The 19,057-nt window shown below is 37.0% G+C and overlaps 1 protein-coding gene across 19 annotated transcripts in view; it reads left to right on the plus strand.

Annotated features, from left to right (window-relative positions):
• The window catches only part of CFAP299 (cilia and flagella associated protein 299), a 628,121-nt gene that overhangs the window by 287,286 nt on the left and 321,778 nt on the right, over positions 1 to 19,057 (plus strand). The window lies entirely within an intron of this gene.

Consider the following 19,057-nt stretch of genomic DNA (forward strand, 5'->3'; position numbering starts at 1 on the left):
GAGCTGCTGTGCCCCTGCCTGGTGCAGGGCTCGGTGGGGGTTGTTTACCCCGTGAGGCCGCAGGAGGAACAGCCCCAGTGGCGGGGCAGCTCTGGAAACCTGGATTCAGCTCCGGAGCTCTCCGTCTGCAGGGCCTGGAGGCTCCGGGGCGGGGCCGCTGATCTGCTCAGCTCGGGGCAGGAGCGTCCTTGCTGTCCTGGGCCCTCCCGGCCTCTGCCTGTCCCGGGGGAGGCCGGATCCTGGGCTGTGTCCCGGCGCCCTGTGCTCCGGAGCCTGCGCTGGTGGATTCGCGCTCCCGGGCCGCGCAACCCCCTCCGCGGAGCCGCCGCCCGAGCCCCTCCGAGCTGCTCCTGGAACCGCGCAGCCCCCTCCGCACGGAGCCTCTTCCTCTGCCCGAGCCCCTCCGAGCTGCTCCCGGGGCCGCGCAGCCCCCTCCGCGGAGCCGCCGCCCGAGCCCCTCCGAGCTGCTCCCGGGTCCCGCCGTGCGCGCTGCAGCCCTTAGGGAGCTCGGCGCACTCTCCTGGGCGCGCAGTTGCTCTGTTACTGTCCCAGGGAGCCCGAGGGCATCCCCGCCCTCCTGGGTCCTGCTCCAACTCCCTGCGAGCCCCTTTCCCCCGGGAAGGTCGGTGCAGCTCCTGCTCCTCCGGGACGGGGCTCTCCTGTCCTGGGGACACTCGCCCCGGCCTCAGCCCGGCTCCTCGCGGGGCCCCTCCCCCTTGGAGGCCTTTGTTCCTTTATTTCTTTTTCCCCGTCTTCCTACCTTGATAGAAGCGCGACCTCTTCTCACTGTTGCATTCCAGCTGGTCTCTCTTTAAATCTCAGGCCGAATTCATAGATTTTCAGGATAATTTGAAGGTTTTCTAGGTAGTTTGGTGGAGACAGGTGATTTGGGGACCCTACTCTTCCGCCATCTTCTACAATTTGTTTTATATAAAATATTTGTTGATATATTTTTAACATATGTCTTTTAAATTGCATTTACATATATGTTATTGGCTAATAAATTCTATAAATTTCATGATATTCAGTACAAATACTTCAAATAGATGCTTCCATAAATATGAAGCTTAAACTCTAAATTTAAGTATAGGGCTAGGAATTACTAATCAGTAAGATTAATTTTTTTAAGAATTTTTTATTATTTTTATTTATTAGAGACAGAGAGAGAGACAGAAAGAGAAACAGGCAGAGGGAGAAAGTAGCAGGCTCCATGCAGGGAGCCCGATGTGGAACTTGATCCCGGGTCTCCAGGATCATCCTGGGCAGAAAGCGGTGCTAAACTGCTGAGCCACCAGGGCTGCTCAGTAAGATTAATTTTTTAAAAATGTTTTGAAAGAGAGAGAGAGAGAGAAAAAAAATATTAAACAGGCTCCACACCCAGCAAAGAGTTCAATTCAGGTCTTGATCTCATAACCCAAGAGTTGAAATCAAGAGTCTGAGGTGAAATCAAGAGTCAGATACTTAACCAACTGAGCCACCCAGGCGCCCCTAAAATTAAATATTAAAAAGAAAAATGTATGGTGAAATTCCTAGCTATATACATTCTTCCCTTTTAATAATTTACTATTAAGCTAGCATCCTGTCCTTTATGGTCTTTGGAATAATATAATACCAGTAGTTTAGATGTTCAAGCATATATGTTTCATTTTGAAAATGTTTCATTTTTCACTTTGCCTCTTTCAGTATTCACGTACTGTCTCATTCTGTCTGTATGAATGTATTGCTTTCCAGTTAGTCAATTTATATAAATTTTCTTTCAAAATTTTTTATTTATAATTCATTTTATCATGGATTATGATTGTGTTAATTATGTTAACAGTAGTAAAAGCATTTTGGAAAATTAGAGTTATTCAGACCATTTTCTCTTATAGTTTTATGTTGTAGTTCATATTTTTTTATTTATTTCATTATAACAAACACTTTTTTATAAAATCATTTTCACATATCAAAATTATTTTTAAAACAATGTCGTTTTCTTTTCACAAGGGCCAAATATCCCTTAAGTTATTATTAAAACTTAATTATTTATTTCCCCCTTTTCTCATATAAGTGTATTCACTCACTGATTCGATGAATCTACATTTATTCTGCATCTGTTATGTGCCTAGCAAATACTAGCTGCTGGTGATGAAACTTTGGACAGTATCAACAAGTCTTTTGACATCATGGAAATTAATGCTCCATAGGAGAGTTGGACAATAAACAAGTTAACAAATGAATAAAATATAGTGTTAACTACAATACTCTGAAAGAAACAAATATCAAGAATAAGGGCTATGTGGGCAGACTAATTGAGTGTATATATGTGTATATACACATATATATGAGAATATATACACTTACCACTTTTCATGCATATAAGGAGAAATCATTTTTTGATGAGAACGTGCCTTTTTTGGAAGTTTTTCTGCATATATTAAATGCTTAGAACTAAAAAGAATGTGTTTTCAAGTAAAGAAATTTAAGTATTTCCTAAAATATCACTGATAGAATTTTTTACCCATTAATCTGATGTGTAAAAAAAAGAGAGAAAAGAGCTTGAAAAATATCTACTTTATGGATAATGTAATTTCAGTAAGCACAATCTATATCATGTTGAAAACTCACCATATGACAAATAGACAATTTATGAATGACTTTTATTTGAGACCACAATTAAGACATTATAAACATTTATTGAAAGGATATATATGTATATTAAACATCATTTTTTCTTATTTAAAATTCCATTTTTAAGGAAATTTTAAATGTCTAAATACTATTCTTCTTAAAATTGAGAAACATGTAAATCATATGTGCTATATAGTAGACTTCTCTTTTCTCCTTAAAATGTGAACATGACTGCTTACCTTTTAAATTACACTTTAAAAATTACCATGCTAATTTTAATAAACCTTATGACTTGATTTAATTTTCCATTCTTAGACACACATTTTACAAGATTATGCCATGGCTTTAAGATTTTATATATGGCAAGATACTATCAGGAATGTAGATACTTTCCTTTATGAATTTTCTTTGTACCTAATTCAGATTACAACTAAACTGGTCATTAAAATAATAAAATCTTGTTCCTTTGCCTTCTGAATTTCATGGGAGAATAGTTCATTTTTAAATGTAATGATTATGTACTTTTACTCAGAGACCAAATTTGTGTGATAATACCAGTTATGTTAATATATTATATACAATATTTCCTGAAAATAATTAGTCTTAAATACAATTTTTTTCATGGTTTAATGTTTTCTATCTTTAAACATTTTTAATAACATGGAGAACAGAATGAAAAACGAAACTATTAAAACAAAAACATGAATGTAAATTCTCGTTCACTGAGAAGAAAACTCTTGAGACAAAACAACATAATAATTAAGAGTAAGGGTCTAGTGCTAGAGCTGGATGGAGCTCAGTTCAAATCAATTCTGTGGCCAACCTCAGGCAAATCACTTCATCTCCTTGGTCCTCAGTTTCCTCCTGTGTAATATAGAGAATATATCTAACTTAGAATCTCATATTCTTTATATATATAATGGCATATTTAAAAGAGTGTGATACTTATTTTATAAATACCATATTAATGTTAGCTATTATTTTTAACATTTCTCACTTAGCTGTTTAAAACACTGTACCTTGATTGGAATTGTCATAAAGTAGTATGGCCTTAGAGCATATAGGTTGAATATGTGTGACAAAACATGTTTTTGTGTAGTAGGCTACTATAGTTGAATCATTAAATTGTACTGAAAAGTACAACCAGATTAGATCTTCTAATTTGAACTTTCTAAGATTCTGAAAGCATTTAGGGATTATTTTGGTTCTTTGGAGACAGCATTATGAACATCTACTATCATTTAATCGTAGTTGTATTAGAGTAATGGTTGACAAAGAGTTCCATTTAGTGAATGCCAGTTAAACTAGAGTTGCAAAAATATGGAAGATGTAGGACACCCTTTGTCTAACTTGAAATGAACAAATGTGAATAGCAAAATACTATTAATATTATTTATTCCACTGAGGTCATTGTAAATTATTTATTATACTATCTCCCAAAGGAATCTAATATATGAAATGATAAATTATACCACATTGTATTTTTCTTAATATAGGCATCCTTAGAGTAATCTAGCTTTATAAAATTCTGTAATTCTTAGAATTATAAAGTAGGAAATAAATTTTGTGCATGTTTATGGAAAATTTTTATGTATGACATTCCAGCTCATGTTGATGTTTAACATAAGTAGAACAAAGCTGAAACATAATAAAATAGTGATTGTCATATGTGTGGAGGCCGAGAAAATTAAGGCCATTCCACCTTAAATTCAGCGTTAGCACAAGTACAGCCATCTCAGGCCCCTGTGAAGAAGAGCTGAAATTTACCTTGCTTCAGTTACAGGAAAAAAGTTTACAGCTTAAGGCCCTAGAAAGCCCCATATGAGAATGAGAACAGAGCTCAAGCCAGTGGCAGAAAGCCCGATATTAGAATGAGAACAAAGCTCAATGCTCTTGAAAGCCCCATATCAGAATGTAAACAGAACTTGAGAAATTCCTCCACCCCTTCTGGAGGTCCCCTAGACCAGCCCATAAAACTAAGCTGGAACCCACCTCGGGGTCCAAGTCCCTGTCCACTGTGTTGGGTATACTTGGACCCAAGCTTGAGCTTGTAAATAAACCCTCGTGTGTTTACATCAGTGTCAGCTCCTTGGTGGTTTCTCGGATACGTAGTCTTGGGCACAACAATATGGAGTTCCCCCAAATAAAATGAATTTCATGGAACAGACCTACCTCACAGAATACTGAATCTGTAATGAAATCTTCCTACTATAAGTTAAAGATCTAGAATTTGCCATTTCCTTCCCCTTTTTTTCCTCCCTGCTACAAACAAGCATCCTGTAACTAGCAACCATTTTTACTTTTCTATTTTACTAAATTTCTATATAGCCAAAGTACATAATACTCAAAGAAAATAGATTTACCTTTTAAAATTTTGTCAAAATACAGCATTTTATTAAAAGCTAAGATAAATTTTCCAAAACAAAACTGATCACAAGTTTAATATGTTGGTGACTGCTATTTCCTCTATCCTCTGTTACTTATAATTAATTAAATTAAGGAGAGACTGTAAAGATATAATAAACCAGTCTTTTCAGTATTTTACACACTCATTTGCATTTCCACAGCTGCCCTCAGATTCCTGTCATGTAATACAGCAGTAATTTGCAAGAAAGCAGACTTTTATGACAGATACTAGTACTGAAAGTATCAGCAGGCATTCATTTGTCATTTAGCCGTATTCTAACTACCATGGGCCCTCATTTATTCAACTTTACTACCTCAGGAAGCTGCAGAGAATTTGAAGATCTTAGATCTTCTGTTAAATATGATCCTACTAAAAAAAAAAAATATGATCCTACTGATGATTGGGTAGTTTCACATTGTTAGGAATAGAAATTATATATTTTGTGGAAGAAGCTTCATCTAAATTCACTAATACCCAAAGGAAATGTACCATGAAAAAAAACAAACTTTATCCCATTTCTGCTAGTTAATTGGAGTTCTGTACAATTACCAAAATGACAATTTTTTGAGTGCTACCCCAATTGTCATATACCATGTTCACTAATATTTCTCAGAAGGTTCAGAAAATAAAGGACCATTTTTCTTCTGAAAGTTCACTTTCTTTTTCAGAGGTACAGACAAGAATTAGGGAAGGCAAAAATGAACAACTGCTTGGCTGGGCAGAACAGCTGCTTTAATCTCGGCTGCTCAGATAGCATCATACATCACAGCCAGATCATCTGCAGACTCTTTTTTTCAATATTAAAAGTTCAGCTGTGGATGAATGGAGAACTTCACTTATAACTGCCCAGAAATTTTACTGAGTAATTCTAAAAGTTCACTTTTCAAAGGAAAGCAATCAAAATAAATATTTTGCAAAAGAGAATTTTTAGGATTAAAAACAATTTATAAGTTTTAGCATTTAGTTTTCTAACATTTGTTTATGAGTAGTCAAGGGCATGTTCAAGTAACTGTGGAAGTATTAGGGTTTGATAACATTCACCTAGACCAAACATCTTCAAATGACAAGTGCAAAAGCTCAAATAGGTTAGGGGACATTCCCAAAGTGACATAGTTAATGGAGAAGTTGCTTCTAAATCAACATATCTTGGCATCTTGTATTTATGGTCCATACAGCACCACTTATCGAATAAGATAGAGTAAGAGTTGGCAACTGATGGCCTCTGGGCCAAATCCAGCCTGCTATTGTTGTAGATAAAGTTTTAAAGAGCATAGCCATGCTCATTCACTTACAAATTGTCTGTGGCTGCTTTTGTACTAGATGGCCAAGTTGATTAATTGAAATAAGACTGTATAACTCACAAAATAAAAAATTTATACTATTTGGCTCATTACAGTAAATCCCTGGTGTAGAGAATTAAGGTATGAGTATATGTTAGAAAAGAGAAAAATTGAAGTTTTTTTTTTTTTAACAGTATTGTTCAATGTACCTTTAAAAAAAATAGTTTGAAACTTTACTCTGAATCCCCAATCAAAAATAAAGATTATGGCCATTCATGGGTGCCATGCAGACCTGTCATGAATTACTTCTGCTCATTTTTTAAAATCAAGACTTATGTTTAATAAAGAATAAAATGTTAGCATGGAAAGTCAATAAAAAGTATGCATAGTACTTTTTAAATTGTATTCAAATAAAATAGAGGGAAAATTAGAAAAAAAATAGAATTGTCAGCAAGGTATAATAGGTATAATGTACAGTAAAAAGAAGTGATAGACATGCATTTTCATTCTCTTGAAACTCTCTTATTTTGGAAAGAAATGGTTGTCAGTGCCTGGGCATTTGCTTGACAGATTATACCATGCTGCACAATGGCAGCGTTTGTCTTTGGTCTGTGGACCTAAGACATTCAGTATCGATGGGACCTTATTCAGTACAGGTAATAATAAGGTGGTCAGTCAAGCAACCGAAAGATCGAGTTTAAAGTTAAGATTAAAGAAGAATTCCCAGCACGCTAGCATTTCATTTTATGTAAAGCTCTCCAGCAGCCAGGCTCCTTCACTTGTCACTGGTCCCCAAATGAAAATACAAGTTTGACAGGAAAGATACAAGCAAGTAAAGTAATCTTATTCTGTAGAAAAGCTAAGAGAAACATTAGAACAAGCCTATTAGATGACTTAAAAGAATAGCAAAAGGAGTAATTAACAAAAGTATATAATCTCAATCATGTCCTCTAAAAAATAACATGTCCAGGCTGTAGTTCAACTAAAGGTCATGGTGTCTTACTTCCTCCTCTTCACTGGAGAGGGCAGTTAAAAAGTCAGTATGATGTGTTTCTTTTGTCACACACTGTTGGCTATCTTTATTTATTTATTTATTTATTTATTTATTTATTTATTTATTGTATATGTTTCTATTGGAGTTCAATTTGCCAACGTATAGCATAACACCCAGCACTCATCTCATCAAGTTCCCCCCCCAGTGCCCATCACCCAGTCACCCCAACCCTCTGCCCACCTCCCCTTCCATCACCCCTTATTCATTTTGCAGAGTTAGGAGTCTCTCATGTTATGTCATCCTCACTGATATTTCACACTCATTTTCTCTCCTTTCCCCTATAATCCTTTTCACTATTTCTTACATTCCCCGTATGAATGAAACCATATGTTTGTCCTTCTCAGATTGACTTGCTTCACTCAGCATAATACCCTCCAGTTCCATCTACGTGGAGCAAATGGTAGGTATTTGTTGTTTCTAATGGCTGAGTAATATTCCATTGTATACATAAACCACATCTTCTTTATCCATTCATCTTTCGATGGACACTGAGGCTCCTTCCACAATTTGGCTATTGTGGACATTGCTGCTAGAAACATCAGGGTGCAGGTGTCTCAGTTTTTCACTGCATCTGTATCTTTGGGGTAAATCCCCAGCAGTGCAATTGCTGAGTCATAGGGCAGTTCTATTTTTAACTCTTTGAGGAACCTCCACACAGTTTTCCAGAGTAGCTGCACCAGTTCACATTCCCACCAAAGTGCAAAAGGGTTCCCCTTTCTCCACATCCTCTCCAACATTTGTTGTTTCCTGTCTTGTTAATTTTCACCATTCTCACTGGTGTGAGGTGTTTTATCTCATTGTGGTTTTGATTTGTACTTCTCTGATGGCAAGTGATGCCGAGCATTTTCTCATGTGCTTGTTGGCCATGTCTGTGTCTTCTTTGGTGAAATTTCTGTTCATGTCTTTTGCCCATTTCATGATTGGATTGTTTGTTTCTTTGGTGTTGAGTTTAATAAGTTCTTTTTTTTTTTTTTAATAAGTTCTTTATAGATCTTGGAGACTAGCCCTTTATCTGATACATCATTTGCAAATATCTTCTCCCATTCTGTAGGTTGTCTTTTAGTTTTGTTGACTATTTCTTTTGCTGTGCAGAAGCTTTTTATCTTAATGAAGAAGTCCCAATAGTTTGTTTTTTGCTTTTGTTTCCCTTGCCTTCATAGATGTATCTTGCAAGAAGTTGCTGTGGCCAAGTTTAAGAAAGGTGTTGCCTGTATCCTCCTCTAGGATTTTGATGGATTCTTGTCTCACATTTAGATCTTTCATCCATTTTGAGTTTATCTTTGTGTCTGCTGCAAGAGAATGGTCTAGTTTCATTCTTCTGCATGTGGCTGTCCAATTTTCCCATCACCATTTATTGAAGAGACTCTTTTTCCAGTGGATAGTCTTTCCTGCTTTGTCCAATATTGGTTGACGATAGAGTTGAGGGCCCATTTCTGGGTTCTCTATTCTGTTCCATTGATCTGTGTGTCTGTTTTTGTGCCCGTACCACACGGTCTTGATGACCACAGCTTTGTAATACAACCTGAAATCTGGCACTGTGATGCCCCTGGCTCTGGGTTGTTGGTTTTTTTGTTTTTTTTTTTTTTCAATATTCCTCTGGCTATTCAGGGTCTTTTCTGATTCCACACAAATCTTTTTTTTTTTTAAGATTTTATTTATTTATGCATGATAGTCACACACAGAGAGAGAGAGAGAGAGAGAGAGAGGCAGAGACATAGGCAGAGGGAGAAGCAGGCTCCATGCAGGGATCTCGACGTGGGATTCGATCCCGGGTCTCCAGGATCGTGCCCTGGGCCAAGGCAGGCGCTAAACCGCTGCGCCACCCAGGGATCCCTGATTCCACACAAATCTTAAGATTATTTGTTCCAACTCTCTGAAGAAAGTCTATGGTATTTTGAAAGGGATTGCATTGAATGGGTAAATTGCCCTGGGTAGTATTGACATTTTCACAATATTAATTCTTCCAATCCATGGGCATGGAATATTTTTCCATCTCTTTGTGTCTTCCTCAATTTCTTTCAGAAGTGTTCTGTAGTTTTTAGGGTGTAGATCCTTCACCTCTTTGGTTAGGTTTATTCCTAGGTATCTTATGCTTTTGGGTGCAATTGTAAATGGGATTGACTCCTTAATTTCTCTTTCTTCAGTCTCCTTGTTAGTGTATAGAAATGTCACTGATTTCTGGGCTTTGGTTTTGTATCCTGCCACACTGCCAAATTGCTGTATGAGTTCTAGCAATCTTGGGGAGGAGTCTTTTGGGTTTTCTACATACAATATCATGTCATCTGTGAAGAGGGAGAGTTTGACTTCTTCTAGTTGGCTATCTTCAAATATTTAATTTATAATATCACATCTGATTTCTACAATAAAGAAAATTCCTCTTTGATTTTTCTTTCTTCTTGCCTTTAGCATTTGGATGGGGGGAGGTTTTCAACTTCTGTCATGTTCAGTGTTCAGAGAGATTCACCTCATCAAATTCTCCTGTGTTGATAGATGGGAAACAACCTGGAGCCTCATTTCCAGAATTATGCAATGTAGGAGTGTGGCTGGGAGTCCAGAAGCAAATGACTCCAGCTTCCTGTCATGAGCTCTTTGCACAGTACTCCTCTAACTCCCCTCCTTGGAGACCCTTGATTCAGTTACTTGTTGAAGTATGACAGGAGTTAAGTTATGCTAAAGGGCTTGCCTATGGGTGTGTGTTTGTGTACTATAAGCTTTGAGGGCTATTTAACCATCCTACTTGGGTCTAGTCCCAGGTCTGCAGATGAGAATACAAGATTGACATGAAAGATATAAATGAGTATGAGGTAGCCTTAATCTTATTTCTTATTTCAAACAAAAGGAGCTAGAAACTTCCAGAATCAGAAACACTAGTACAAGCTTTTAGATGATTTAAAGCACTTTCCTGAGAATATAAGCAGTAGGTTATAGTTCACAACTTCAGTGACTAGACCAAGTTCTGACTAGAGTTCTTGGATCACCAAACAATCACATTTCTTGATGATCCTTTGTTTCCCTCTAGCTTCCTCATAAATTTAAAGTCCAATAACAATGCCAGTGGTGGTCTCCTATGGGTGCATGTAGTCACTCTTATAGTCAGTGAATGTACTAAAGCGGTCATTTTCTTTCAGGTTGTCTTAGCCTGCTCAAGTTGCTATAACAAAATATCATAGACCAGGTGGCTTAAACAACAGAAATTTATTTTCTCACCTTTTTCTGGAGACTGAAAGCCTAAGATCAAGGTGCTGGCATGGTCAATATCTGGTATTGACTCTCTTCTAAACTTTCAGATGGCCGCCTTCTCAGTGTTCCTTTACATGGCAGATAGAATAAGAGCAAGCATTTTGGTATCCCTCTGTATTAGGGCACTAAACCCATCACAACCCAGACCCCACCTCCAGTATGATCCATCTAAACCTAATGATCTCCCAAAGACTCCATCTCTGAATTTGAACACAATGAGGATTAGGTCTCAACATATGCATTTTGAAAGGACACAATTCAGTCCATTGCACAAGTGCAACCACACACTTGAAAGGTAAAAGTATAAATAAGATGCAGACATTTCCTCTAGCTGGGAAGACAGATTTAAAAAGAAGGAATCCATGTTAATAGTGTCATTAGTTAGCAAAATATAAACACTTTTAAGAAGCATCTGCTGATCTAACAAAAGAGATGAAATTTAAGTAGAACTCAGAAGGACATGGAGATGTTTTTGGTATAGAGAAAACATAGGTAGGGAATAAGTAATCACAGCAGGAACAGCTATATAATTTGTGAGAGGACTACTAAAAAATGAAAATGGAAGGGCAAAAAAAAAAAAAGAAAGAAAGAAAAGAAAATGGAAGGGCACTTGTTCTCAAATTATTCAAAAACCTCAAGAAAGTGACAGTAAAGCATTAAACCAAGTATGGGTAAAAGGACAACTACTGATTGTATGATTCTACTTGTATGAAGTACCCAGGATAGTCAAATTCAAAGAGAAAGAAAGCAGACTAGTGATTATCAGGGGTTGTGGTAAAGAGAAAATTTATTTTTAAGTTATTTTTAAGGGGTCCAGAGTTTCATCATGGCATGATGAAAAAGTTCCAGCAATGGATGATGGTGATGGTTGTACAACAGTGCAAACATACTTCACACCACTGGATTGTACACTTGAAAATGATTGAAATGGTAAACTTTATGTTATGTATATTTTATCCGAATAGAAAATAAATAAAACAAATGTGGTGCTCTTGTGAATCCAGCACAGCTGCTGGGAGGTGTGCTCATGAGTCCATCTCTAATTTGCAGCATGCTCAGGAAATGGTAACTCCTTATGTCTTGCTAGAACACCAGTGACAAGTTTGTGGGTGTATCAGGGCTGGCAGGGGATGAGAGCTAGAACAGTAGACTGAGAGTTGGTCATTTCAGCAGACACTGTTGCTTGCTTGCTTGCTTCCAACCAGGTAATGCTTCTTTCCTCTTAAGAAGCCACCTGTTTTGTTTAAGGATATTTTCCTTGGGCAAGATAGTGCTCTCCCAATCCCACGGCTTAATACTGATTAGCATATGAAAATGGAGTAATACTCAGAGTGTTACCATTGCTAGTGGTTAATTAAGAGCCACCCCAAATTTGTCTTCATATATCTTTCTTTGTGGATTACTGGAAAAAATATAGCTAAGTATCAGGATTAGTCCTGGAAATTGCAAAATTCCCCAAAAGTGAACTCCAATAGTGACACCAGATATCACCTATAATACTAACTGTATTTGTTTAAATATAGTCTGTTTTTTCTCCATGTCTATTTTCTGATAAATTATTATTTTCCTCCCATGTGTGCATCGCTTATATACTGTGTCTCAGAGGGTTACTCAAGATTAATTAGTGTCCTCCTGTGCATAGAAAATGACAACTTCTGCAGTTTATCATTGGGGAATATCATCAATTACTTTCCTCTACAAAATCCAGATGAAAATATTTTACATTTCAGTGCAATTATTGAAGTGATATGTAAACAAATATGCTCTCTCCTGGAATTAAATTTTTTCTGGGTAATTTTGTCATTAGAAGTATAAATTTTAATATCTGCTAAATATGACATCAGATGAATTACATGAATTTGAATAATTTGTTATACAGAGTATTATTTTGCAAGACTTCTTTTTTTTGGAACATCAAAGCATATTTTTATAACCAAATATTTATATCTGGGGAAGTATAGTATAATTATGGGATAACATCTATCACTTAAAAGTCATTTCTGGGAAGCTTATAACACGTTTAGCTATGTAAAATAAAGTTTCTTTTTTCTTTTTCTTGTTGAAATATAGTTGACATACAATGATATATTAGTTTCAGGTGTACAACACAGCGATTCAACAAATCTATATGTTACTCAGTGCTCACCAGTGTAAGTGTAGTCAATAAATAATTTCTTTTCTAAATCTAATTTCAAAAATGTATATATCTGGAGATTATGCAATACTTTGCCTTGTTTATCACCTGAAATTAGTAGCTTTTAGAGTTAAGTATATATTCTATGCAAGGTATTGTGTGCTAGGTGCTGTACAGAATTTAATCATAAATGAGAAATCTACCTGTGGCTTATGCAAGAGTACAAATTGATTTTAACAAGAAAGCCAAGAGAAAGCATCATATGAATATGACCTAAAAGAACATTATATGGCCACACAGTGGAAGACATTCACATATCATTGAGCTGAACAGAGAAAAAGTATCAGATGATATAGGCAAATGGGATAGGGGGAATCTGTTTAAGCTGAAATCAAGCAAAGCACAATTTGTTAAGTACATAAGGGGTCGTTCAGGGTAGAGAGGAACTTGTAAAATCAATGACACTGTTGGATTAAAGCATTATTTACTTCAGGAAAAAAAGATGGTTCAGTTTCATGGACATTTAGGGGTAACTATTATAAAGCTAATGAAGGGGGATGGTTGTGTATTATATAGGGCCTCGAAGGCCATTCTGAGGGGTTTGTATTTAACTTGTTGCTTTTAGAGCATTGAAAACATTTGTAAATTACAATTTATCAATCTCAATCTTCTGTTTAGGAGAGATTAACCTGCTAACAATGTGAAAAATAATTTGAGCTATGGAAGAATAGAGGCCAAAAGATCTAATTGGAAGGGATGTGTTAAAGCCATTTAAAATTTGGGGCGCCTGGGTGGCTCAGTGGTTGCGCATCTGCTTTTGGCTCAGGCCGTGATCCCGTGATCCTTGGATCAAGTCTGGGATCAGGCTCCTCACAGGGAGCCTGCTTCTCCCTCTGCCTATCTCTCTCTCTCTCTCTCTCTGTGTGCCTCATGAATAAATAAATAAAATCTTGAAAAAAACATTTAAGAGTTAACTAACTAAATTTGGACTTAAGTACTGTTCTGAATAATCTAATTAGATAGGGAAATAAATGGTGGCATACTAATTGAACTAGGAAAGTCAGGAGAAATGTTGGTTTATTTTATGAGAGAAGATAATTCTGTTTAGGCATTTCACAAATTAATAAGAACTCTTAAGGTCCATAGTGCCCAAATTAGCAGTATATACCTTGATAATTTAATTAAAAGTCAGTAGGTTTGCCCGTATTTTGTAGATCTGGTACATGGTGTACTACATTTCAGATTCTATTTTAACTGATAGATATTAAGGAGTTAACAAAGCAGACAAAAACAGAAACCCTCCCCTCATGGAGCTTATATTTCAGTGGTGGAAAAATAGCAGAGGACACTGAGTGAAATAGAGGAAAAATCTAGAGAGATGCTCAACTGAACTAGAAGTAAAGGAATTTTTTAAAGAAGGGGAAAGTGACCTCTGGGGCCAAATGTTGTTGGTGGATTAAGAGGAAGATAGACCATCATTAGATTTGACAAGACAGAAATTGTTGGTGACTTTGTTAAGAACTGTTTTAGAGAGAGGTGAGGATAGAAGCCGGAGTGGAGTGGGGCCAAGAAAAAGAAGAAGGAATGAATTTAGACAACTATTACACTGGTTAAAAGAATTTTCTATAAAGGGGAGTAGAGAAATAGGCCAGTGGTAGAAGGGAAAAAGGAATCATGAGGTTGTTACCTTCTCTGTTTTGAAGTAGATGACATTGTAAAATATTTGAATATTGATGGAAAAATCCACTAGTGAAGGAAAAGTGATGATAGAATAAATAAAGGGAATAATTCCAGAGTAATATCTTTGAGATGATGAGAGGCAGCGGCATCCAGCGTACAAGTTGGATAGTCTGCTCTTGGATAGGGATATGGATGATTCATCCTGTATGATAAGGAAGGAGTAGATTTTGGAGTCTAGATGCAAGGATTGATAGATTTGAATGGAGAAACTTATGGAAATTCTGTTCTTACAGCTTTGGTCCCCCTTTACTCCAGAAAAATAAGAATCAAAGAAATAAGCAGAGAATGAAGAGGTGTTTATGTGACTCCCATCAATAATTAGGAAAACATTATTTTATTATAGGTTTAAAAGAAAAAAGAAACCAGAATAATTTCATGTTACAATGTAGTGTCTTTTTGAAAGATATTTATAACATTGGACAGCACAGGGTACTTCAGTATCTGTGTGGGGTAGTGATTTTTGCATCATGTGAATTCTAAGATAAGGTTTCAATATCTCTAATGTCCATCAGTAGGGAAATAATTGAATGCATAACGGTGCATCTACAGTGAGGAATATTATGAAGCTATTAGAAAATAAATTTAAGGGACACCAGGGTGGCTTAGTGGTTGAATGTCTGCCTTCAGCTCAGGGCATGATCCTGAGGTCCTGGGATTGAGTCCCACATTGGGCTCCCCACAAGGAGCCTGCTTCTCCCTCTGCCTATATCTCTACCTCTCTCTCTGTGTGTGTCTCATGAATAAATAAATAAAATCTTTAGCAAGTGGTGGGTATTATGCTGAGTGAAATAAGTCAATCGGAGAAGGACAAACATTATATTGTCTCATTCATTTGGGGAATATAAAAATAGTGAAAGGGAATAAAGGGGAAAGGAGAAAAATGAGTGGGAAATATCAGAAAGGGAGACAGAACATAAAGACTCCTAACTCTGGGAAACGAACTAGGGGTGGTGGAAGGGGAGGTGGGCAGGGGTGGGGGTGACTGGTTGACGGGCACTGAGGGGGGCACTTGATGGGATGAGCACTAGGTGTTATTCTATATGTTGGCAAATTGAGCACCATAAAAAATAAATTTATAAATAAAAAAATCTTTAAAATAAAATAAAATAAAATAAAATAAAATAAAATAAAAACCAGATTTAACAATTCCATTTCATGGTTCTTTTCATAAAAATCAAAATAAAAATCTCTGTTAACTTTTTGTTTTTTGTTTTTTTTTGTTTGTTTTGTTTTTTGTTTGTAAGTGTTCTATGATGGCTAGCTAATTCAGATGAGCAGAATGTTTAGAGAATGCCAACTTCTGTTCTTTGAGTAAATTTTGCACTCTATTTGGAAAGATTTTATGCCAGAGACAGCTGCTGCGCCTGTAATGGGTCAGTGTGTGATGCTGGGCCTGTTGCCTAATCTCATAGAGCAATATTTCAATATGAAATGAAATAATTTTTAAATGCCTAATTCATGGGGAAAAAATGTGAGCAAAAAGGATATTAGATGCCAAAATATTTTTCACCTTCTTTCTTACTGGTCTTTTCATCAGTGTTTGTCACTTTTAATCAAGCCCTCTTTCTTGTAAGAGGTAACTGAGCTTTTGTGATGTAACACTCTCTCACAGAAATCTTACCTGCAATAATGTCTTCCAGCTCAGACTTCCTCCCTGAGTTCTATACTGTGTCAGAGATCCTCTTTATTTGATGAAAACACTTTAAACCTAGCAAGTTTCAAGCTGAACTCACCCTTTCCCATCATTACTCTCCAATGTTTGCAATCTCAATGAATTTGTGGATCTTCATAGTTCTTGTAAGTGGAACAGAGAGGCAGAAGAGAGAACCAGAGAGACAGTTATCATTCATCCAGTTGTGAAGATGCTAGCAAAGAACTGAGGCCTGCAGTCCAACAACCCATGAAGTATTTCATTCTGCCAGGATCCCTTAAAATGAGCTCAGAAGCCAATTCTCCAGTGAGCCTTTAGAAAGTATGATAATTAGAATCTTTGGTCCACTTTGATTTTACCCATGTCCTTACTGACCTTATTAGATACCTAATGATGCTATAGCAAATTACCACAAATTCAACAATTCAAAATGCACAAATTTATTATTCTAAGATTCTGGAGCTCAGAGGCCTGAAACATGTCTCACTGGGATAAAATGTAGATGTTGGCAGGATCACATTCCTTTTGGAGGTTTGAGGAAAGAGTCTGTTTCCTTGCCATCTCCAACTGCTGGGGGCCACCTGCATTCCTTGGCTTTTTTTTTTTTTTTTTTTTTTTTTGCATTCCTTGGCTTTTGATCCCTCTAGCAATGTTGAGCTGAGTCTCCCTCATGCTGCCATTTGTTGGGAGGTCCCCCTATTATGTCTCTTGTCTCTGCTTATAAGGACCCTTATGATTAACTTAGGCCCATCCAGATAATCAAGGATAATCTTCCCAACTCAGCTGATTGGCAAACTTAATTACATCAATGACCTGAATCCCCCCTTGCCATATAACCAGCATCTTCTCAGGTTCTAGAGAGTGGGATGGAAACATCTTTGGAAGCCACTGTTCTGCCTAATATGTAAGTTCACCCTAAACAATGTATGCAAATTATAGCTATCCACTCCCTTCACATAACAAAGGGAGAGTAGAGTTGGGGTGTCAAATATTTGTAAAGTAACTGGAAAGTGAGAATGTGAGAACAGCTATGGTGTGACTAGCATGAGTGTCTACCAAGTCAGGGCTAGCCCTTCCTCCTCAGTGTTCTCAGGTGTCCCAGTAAAATCACTTGCAAAGTTGATAAGAACTTAGGAGTTTGGAAACACAGAGACTAAGAGAATAAAATAAATTGGCCACTAGAGATAATTAATGCTTATCCCTTCCCTTATGGCTAGGCAATTTGTGATAGTGAAAGCCATTCAGTGTAGCTAGAGCTATGCAGATAGGAAGCAGCCATAGCAGAGTGGCACTGGACACCAGCCCAAATCCCACCTGTAATAAACCCTTTCTGGGGGGCAACTTATAACCTATGTACTCATCTAGAGGAAAAAAAATTCTCATCCACTTCCAAAACCCTGTGATTTTTATGGTTAATACTAGTTAAAAATCATAATGCCAAAGCAAACTTCCCTTTATATTATAGAGGTAGCCTGACTTTTATTTTGCCTTGAAAGGATAGATGGACTATTATTCAAATAGATGATGGTGGGAACATTGAGAGCAGGAGGTTTGACTTTAAGGCAAGTAACTGTCTAGATTTATAGCTGGTTTAAAGTATGTAATACTATATTCAGAAGCTGAATGAATTAGTTTTAAAAGTTGGGAAAATATCCGTAGAACTTAGAATTTAGGGTGTTTGGGTTGCATGCCATCTCAATTTAGGATGTAAAATAACTAGGGAAAAAAAGCTTCCAGCCCTCTGGGTAGTTGGAATGTCTTCTCATCACTTGGATTATTTTTGAGGCAGGGAAGACATATCTGATTTCTATCATGTGAGGCTCTTTCCCTTGGCATGTTTTTAAAGGCCTTCATGACTTGGAAGGTCAAGTGCCATTTGTGCCTTTTCTCACAAACCATAGCAAGTAAAAATGAGGGAAGTGCTTGGTAGACATTAGCTGCAAAGAATTATTGTTTAGAACCTGTGTTTTCACTGTGACTGATTTGCTCTCAGTTGAAATATTTGAAATTTAGCGCGATGGCCCCCAACATGTGTTTTTTTCTACTCTTTAACTTTTAGGACTTCACTTTTAACATGCTAGTCACCAGAAAGTCAGCCTCCCTTCCTAAATGCAGTAGTATCTTTGAACCTCAAGTTAATGAAATGGATGATTTTAACTGCCAAACCACAACAGTACCTCCAGTGTCTGTAATCTTGCTTTGAGCTGGCACAAATGCATGTGTTCTACATCTGTATTAGAGAACTTAGTCTTGACATCCCTTCATCCCGTGCAATATTCATTGAATAAAAAGAAAAAGCAGACATGCTTCAACCAGATGTAATATTTAGTCAGCCTGGAAATTATTTCACCATGCCCGTGGCTTTACTGTCACAAAACAGTATGGAGCCAGTGCCTGCCTCCCGTATCCAATTTAAATTGATGATTGCTGGTGACTTATTATCCTGATTTTTACTCAGCTAATTGCAATAGATCTGCTGTGAACAAGAGTACTACAATTTATTCCAATAGAAGCTTTATTCTCAGTTTCATGTCTATAGATTCTGTATTTAATTAATTATCTTCTGTGTAAGCCACTTTAGTTTTGGAGTGTCTTTAAAAGTTTCAGAAAAAAAAAAAAGAATCCAAAGAATTTTTAAAGCTTTATCAAAAAACGGGGTCATGTGTCCCAACTTTATTGTACTTATTTTTCAAAAATGATGTATACTGGTTTTGACTGGTGGTGATATTCACTGTCTCCTGACAATCATAGACACCAAATAACATGAGAACTCAATATTGTTTGTATCCTTTCCACCTTTCCCTTTCTCCTTTGGCCTGCTCCTTCTCTCTTTCCTCTTCCTTCCTCCCTTATTTCTTATCCCTTCCAAGCCCTAAGCCATATTTAGTTGTGCTAATAAGGTAATGTAAATGCAGAATGGATTAATACATTTTTCAGTTTT

Source organism: Canis lupus, chromosome 33, assembly GCF_048164855.1.
Source record: "Canis lupus baileyi chromosome 33, mCanLup2.hap1, whole genome shotgun sequence".
NCBI lineage: Eukaryota > Metazoa > Chordata > Mammalia > Carnivora > Canidae > Canis > Canis lupus.